The 7,207-nt window shown below is 44.8% G+C and overlaps 1 pseudogene; it reads left to right on the top strand.

The window, feature by feature from the left end:
• Positions 1-367: 367 nt before the first annotated feature.
• LOC144111690 (U2 spliceosomal RNA) lies at positions 368-547 on the top strand (annotated as a pseudogene).
• Positions 548-7,207: the final 6,660 nt, after the last annotated feature.

Genomic DNA, 7,207 nt, shown 5'->3' with positions numbered 1-7,207 from the left:
GTGTGTGGACATCACCCCATGAAACTCGGTGTGTCTTTCTATCATCAACCTTCATCCGCTGTTTCCCTTTCCTCCCCTCTTTCTCCTTTCCATAGTGTGGAGTTGTAGGCAAGGGTCATGTTACCACCGGCCGACCTCTCCTCGTTTTCTCTCATTAATACTATTTTCTCTCTCGCGCGCTCAAAATAGCAATGCGTCCACTATGTTTTCTTATCAGTGCGCAATGTATGAGCACCGCGAACGTTGCTCTCAGGGAACGGATACACCTAGGGAGAAAGCAGGAATAAAGATACGCTTATGCTATTCCAAAAAATTGCCGAAACTCAACTACATGTGCATTATTCCGCTGTGGTGTATTCTTAATCCTCCACCTCCTCGGGCGCTCCTCGCGCTAGCTGGGCATCTGATTTATTATCTGATACGGGTCCAATTTGGACCCAAGATATTACACTTATTTTTGGAAATATGGCGGAGTGTTTCAGGCTTGCTTCACCTCCGCCACAGGTTAGCCCGGTATTGCAATGCCTCCGGGATCGGCCTGGGACATTGTAGCGCCCGTGTCTTTCTACTTGTCTTTCTATCCTATCTTTCGACTCTCCTACTTTCAGCACGTGGTTGCGATTGTGGCTCAGCTTGAGCCCGTGGGCAGGCCTGTGCACTTTCCTTTTCATTCTTCCTGACAGCAACAGCAGCAGTAAAGGGGTGTATTCTTGTTTCACAAGCAGTCCTTATAGACCACGTTACTATCCTTAGCAGTCCACCAATTACACAAAGTGCGGCACAAATAGGAAGAAGCTATTTTGACACAAAAAGGCGATCTATTAGAATGATACAGAGAAATGCGGCAGCATTCTGCTTGCAATCGCCAGCTTAATCCATTTTTAATTCCGTTGCCATTCTTGGTCTGATGTTTTCTATCTCCTCCTCCCCCCTCCCCCTAAATATATTACAATTATAATTCTACTCCAATTCTTACTACACGGCTACGCAAAAAGAGGCCACATTTTTAGAGCGCGGCAAGTCCTCAGAGCGTCGCCAGCGCTGTGGGGCAACAGTTCAGCGTTGCGCCTCTGCTCTGTACCTGACTGTTTCAAACACAGCCACCAGTGAGGTGTGGGAGACCCGCGTTGCTCTTGTGAAGCAATGCGAGAGGGAATAGGTCCCGCAAGGCTCATTCTTTGCACAGATAGTTCTTCGGGAGGCAGTATAGTTTGCATTTTGACTTGATGTTTGAAGCGCCATTTATTTACTAACTACTGCGGGCCTTCCTAATTATTGCGTCTCTGCGTGTGTGGAGGCCCCGTCTTTGAGCAATGAAATATGGGGAAGATCAACCTAAACTCACTGACCACCCCATCCCAGGATCGCACCTTGTGTAGATACACAAGCTAACAACGGCCATGCGTATTTAAAATGGTTGCCGCGCTCTTTTTCGTACCGTAATGGAAGTGACGGTGTTTTTTGGGGACTAACAGAACACCGTATTTATTACGTCCCCAATTGACCTTAAACGCTTAACGAGGGCTTCTTAATGCTTTTTAAAAATGGCCATAAACACCATTAATAAATGTGTGGCCAGTTGAGAGGGTGACGGGAACTTGCTCCTTCGTTCTAAACCAGTACGCTGAGCTTGTGTGCCCAACTTAAGGCGTTTCTTTTCTCCCTGACGCGACGTTTTCTCCATGCGTTCACTTTACCTTTCACCTAAGATCTCTTAATAGTTCTTGGAGCTAAACGAGCCGCGCCTCACCCCCCAATAAGGTTTGCCTCTGGTGCGCAATTTGTCCTTGTTTCAATTTTTCAGCGCTCTTTATGCAAGGATTTGCAGACGCGACAGCTATGCGTATTTGCCATTCGTGGATAAGCAGGGCGACCACCTGGACTCACAGGCCTTGGGCGTGGACGTTGAGGTCTTGGTTGACACCTGAAAAAAAACAATGTATGAAATTTTCACCTCTAACTTACTATTGGAAGAATGAAACTTTCCTTTTCCACAATAATTACCCTGCTTACACTTTATTTCGAAATCTAGCTGCATTCTTAAGCAGGCCAAGAGTCTAATAGCTTCGAGCCAGATTTATATTTTAATGTAAGGACCTCGGAGGAAGGAACATCACTGAAGTACCACAGAATTCTTGCCCTTGAGTCAGCACAAACTGAGGAGACTTTTCCTCTTGATTGAGCCCTAGCCTGGAGGCTGTCGCTAATGGTTCTAGTTTAATTTAGGTACAAAATTGCAGGGTTCATACTTACTCTGAGGCTACGATAAGCGCGAAAAGCACAAGCAAGCAGAAAGGGGCTGGCTTCATTGCGATAGCCGGAGGCTCGGATCACAGGAAATGAGTGGGCGGAATAGCTTGGTCTCTTTGGCAGAAGCTTCGGCATTTATACCCGAAGAGCGCATCCTTGTGACAAGGTGGTCGTCCTTAAGTTCTCGTTAATTTCATTGCTTTGATGAAATAATTCCTGGAATTTTATCTTCTACTTTACGAAGCAGAAAGTATAAGGAAAGAAAGATATATCGAACGCTAGAGTGTGGTCCAAATTACTTTTTCGAATATATCCTTACGTATGCAAATATATGGTATGATATATGCGCACATAGGTTCGGGCTTATCAGGTGAAAACGTCCTCTCAGAAATTAAAAGCAATTGCGCAAAGCGTGAAAAAAAGACAGCTACAATTGGCAGCTCGAAGGAATCTTTATTAAGCAAGACTAATGAGCTTCTGTTCATGATAATGTTGGACGATGTTCTGTTTTGAAATTACAGTAGCATTTTTGATACCGGAACAAAGCTCACGTGTTATCATGATCATTTCATCAAGGTGCCCTTGTGCAGAGCGCCTTAAATTTTCACCATTATTTTTGCGTTGCGTCCGAAATGGGTATTATGAGCGGTTTCAAGAGGTACAGATTCCGGCTTGAAATAAGGGACTCAAATATAGCACTGGCCCATTATGGTAAATTTAGAGTTATGAACCACATCTCTCTTCCGTTCTTGAAGACTCGTCATAAACCTTGGACCGTATTTTACTAATGATACGTGCCTTACGCAGTGACATCAAAAATATTAGTGCATGACTCCCCTGGATGTTCAAAACTGCAGTTTTCAGCTAGCGCTCATCCATCGCGCAATGAAAACGACCGAAGCACCTGAGCGGACAGAGGCCTTTCGGACGCCTGCGAAGTCATTTTATACCCCAAGATACAACGAGAGATACCCTCGGCGCCTTTACAGGAAAGCTACCAGCACAGCGAACGCAGATGATTTAACGGTCCTGCAACGGTACCCATTTGTCGAGTAGAACCATGGCCGAAGAACCAAGCAACCCTCGGCGCTGAAGAGAACCGAACCAAAAGGCGCAATGAAAGTCAGGACAGGGACGTGCACGATTTCCTGTGCACACACGAGGACACAGTTTCGGTTGCCGTGGTGACTCAGTGGTTATTGTGCTCGATTGCTTACCAGAAAGGTGCGGGTTCTACCCCGACCGCGCCGGTCGAATTCCTATGGAGCCGAAATTCAAGGCGCCTGTTTACTGCGCGATGTCCGTGCACTTTGAATAACGCCAGGGGGTCTAAATTATACGGAGCCCTCCACTACGGCGTGCACCGTAGCCTGAGTCGCTTTGAGACGTTAAACCCCTTTAACCAACCAACAAGTTTCCGACCGTAATTTTCTGAATGAATAGGAATCGACCAGTGACCGTGCACTGATAGAGGTGCAAATGTGTTCATAGTAGAACTGTTGTCTGACCAAACTTGTAATGTCAAGAAAAGGGCCTCTATAGGCAAGCAACAAATCACAGTAGTGCACACAGAATTCGTGCCTTCGCCTGGTGTAGGCGCTGAACCTAACGAGGAAAAAGGAAGCAGTGCATGACATGGAAATAGGCCCCGGTAGAAGTCCGTGGGTGTCTGCACACAATCTACTCAGCCGATATAAGAGACACTATTTCCGTAGCCTTGTGTTCTTATGTATCATTAAATGGAGACCGCGAGTTCGCGTGGAAAAAGGCCAAGCAATGAATTACCCTTTTACTTGCCAATGCTCCAGATTGGAATGTAAGGAAAACGAATTTTTATTTTTTCCAAAATACACCCTTGTTCGACCTTTTTCTTCCCGCATATTCTGCGATGAATGGGGAAAAACAAAACTATGAAAATTGATACCAACGTATTTAAAGTTTGAGTCAAGACTTTACTTTGTAGATGGCATATTTCTGACTGCCACAGTTCTGTGTTTATGAGATCGTTTTGAAGGAAAACAAAATTCAAAAGAACTGAACAGAACAAAAGTAATAACAACTCGTTGGCGATTACTTGAAAGAAATACGAAACAAACGTCTTTCGTTACGAGACGCTACGTAGTAGTGAGTTCAAACGTTCAATGCTTCGATTGTTCCTTTGTTGAAACAGGGGCGTTTGTCAGCAGCAACATTTAAAGAAAGCTTATGTACTAATCTAAGAGTCTAACGTTGCGCGTGTGGCGTAAACGCTGTCTCGTCCTGCTTAGAACATGCTTTGGCACAGTTCGGCGGTTATCTGACAGCGCATTCGGTGGCAGCATCCTAAGAGCACGTGCTATGTTTGTAGGGCCGGCCAAATCTCTTCGGGCTCCCAACTCCCGGTTACATGCGGTGTCTTAGGGGCGTTTTCAGGCGTTTGGGGGAAAGTATTACACGTTGATAAAGGCTAGGCATATGCAGGGTATCGTCACTCACCGCCCAACTGCCCAGCACGCACCCCACCTTAACAAGACGAAGGCAATACGTTGCCTGCGCAGATGGTGGTGACGTCATCACAACACAGCGACGCACGAGTCTCCACTGGACATGTGTATGACAGCTATGCTCTCAGAGCAAAGGCTCAAAAGGTGCTTTCCTGCCTACCACAGCGGCTTCAGGACTGAATGCGATAGTTTGTACGGAGAAAGAAAATAAATGCATTGAAACGCGGTTTTTTTCTATAAATTTCTTTGTGTAAATAGTGAACATACCACAGGCAGGTACAAAGTTGTCTTGAGATAGCGAGCAGAAACATTCGGACTGCACAGAGCATAAAAGTTGATTCGGGCGTCAGTAGCATACTTTCTATTGGAAGTGCGAAGTTCGAAAAGTGCAAAATGGAAGAGATATGCTTAGTCATTGTAAATTCAGCGATACTTTCCCCACGGTTACTTTAGGAAGCATTTGCCACTTCTCAGTAACAATTTTTATATAGGAAACACTGCTTTACAGTGCGATGTTTAAAGAGTTTAAACGCTAGAAAGACACACTAGCACCCAAGAGGCTAAACGAAAATATTTATTCCTGAGTTTTATTATATATTGTTTACACTTTAGTGCCCGCTGCCTCCTTCAATGTCTCAACATCAGCCGCTTGCGAAATCAAATAAACAAATTAGGGACAGTTTTATCAAGTATGTGACAAAAGGCTATCAAGGCATTTTCCATTTTCCACGAAATATGTCCACTGTTCACAACATTTACAGGTACTCTGAGCCGTACGCAACTTGCGGTAAGTACAAATAAAACAACGTCTCGCAAAATAGACTGTAGATTTGGCTAATTTTATTTTAAGGTTTTTAATCTCCAAGGCAATCTGAACAAAGCAGACACGCTTTGTTGGCTAAACGATCCCATCGCACAGTCATGGTTTCTTCAAATTCCACGGACGAGAGGTGGCACATGCATTTATAAGAAGTAGTCACGAGCGGTAGCAGACTATGTGAAAGCCAGAAGTAGATCCATACTTTCAAACACTACAAAAGTAGGTCGAAAAAAGAACTCGGAATTTGCTCCCTAAGGTGATATTCTGGAAATAATAATGCTAACGGGAAGGGTCCCAAGGTTGTAGTAGCGCCTGCTGCCTTGAGGAACGTTGTACTTAAAAACCGCCACTGGCTTACAGGACACATGGATACAAAGCACACTCTAAGCCAAATTCAAAAAAGGCAGAGGTGACCCAAAATGTTATGTTATCTATGTTAAACTGTGTTAACTATGTTATCTCTCGTGACACTTTCCACACAATGAACAGAAAGGTGACAATCGCGGAGGTGTGCCTATAACCTGGAGATATCTGAATATATCGAAAAAGCGTAAATATAATGACTTGAATCACGTTACTCCGTGCGACGAAAATGAAGATGACCAGCACGTACTCCTGTGCATCCCCAGTGTGGTCCCTCATATCGAGGCAGTCGCTGTCCTCTGCAATCTACTATACAGAATACATTTTTAAACAGATGTATACTGATAGGCGGAGTCCTTAAATGGACTTGACAGGGCCATGGACGCCATCAAGCCCGTTAAGTGGCTTTTTTTTAAAGTCATCACCATCTATATTGTTTATGCTGAAACAAAATGAAAGCAGCACAAGTAATCGGCCCAGTATTAGAAATAGATGGGTTCACTCTGGCCCTTTTTAGGACCGGTATTTGCCAATACATTTATAATATTGGGCCGATTAGCCGTGATGCTGGGGTAGTGGAGGGCTCCGGAATAATTTCGACCACCTGGGGATCTTTAACGTGCACTGACATCGCACATCCCACGGGCGTATTTTGCGTTTCGCCTCCATCGAAACACCGCCGCCGCAATCTGGTTCAGGGCAAAATCTTTAGTTCGCAAACTATGACGAGACAGCATCCGATCCCTCTAAAGAAGTGAGGTCTGAACATGAAGCTCCCCAAGCAGTGAGACATCGTTCGCTATTGAGGGACGTGTGAGCAGCTCTGCGAGCTTCTGTTCTGCTTTGGAACGTTATGAGAAAAAGATAACGATCGAGATGTTGTATGAGCATTCGTGCATAAAGCGTCGCATTGTCTACATCTTACCTGTACTAATATGTGTGCCAGAGTATGTGAGACAAATCACTTACTACCAGCGTCACTGCCTTAAAAATCGCGCCGAATTAGAAGACTTGTGTTACCGCCGTAATTCTATAAACTGTATCACTATCCTTCGCTTCACCACGATCTTTTCCGATCACCATCAACCTTCTTTCTGCGGCTCGACCATCCGCACAGAGTTAAACGCATTGGGTGTCGTTCATCTACATTTGCAAAGTCCTTCATACCACGCACTATCATAGAGTGGAACAATTTACCAGTGCACACAGCCATGGAATCTAACGCCTCCACATTTCGTGCTCTCATCTGCAGCGACTTTGTGATTTGAAATGTTTGAAATGTTCGAAATTT

This window comes from Amblyomma americanum, chromosome 11, assembly GCF_052857255.1.
Source record: "Amblyomma americanum isolate KBUSLIRL-KWMA chromosome 11, ASM5285725v1, whole genome shotgun sequence".
NCBI classification, from domain to species: domain Eukaryota; kingdom Metazoa; phylum Arthropoda; class Arachnida; order Ixodida; family Ixodidae; genus Amblyomma; species Amblyomma americanum.
Note: the sequence above shows the minus strand (reverse complement) of the source record. Positions and strands in the feature narration are given on the sequence as shown.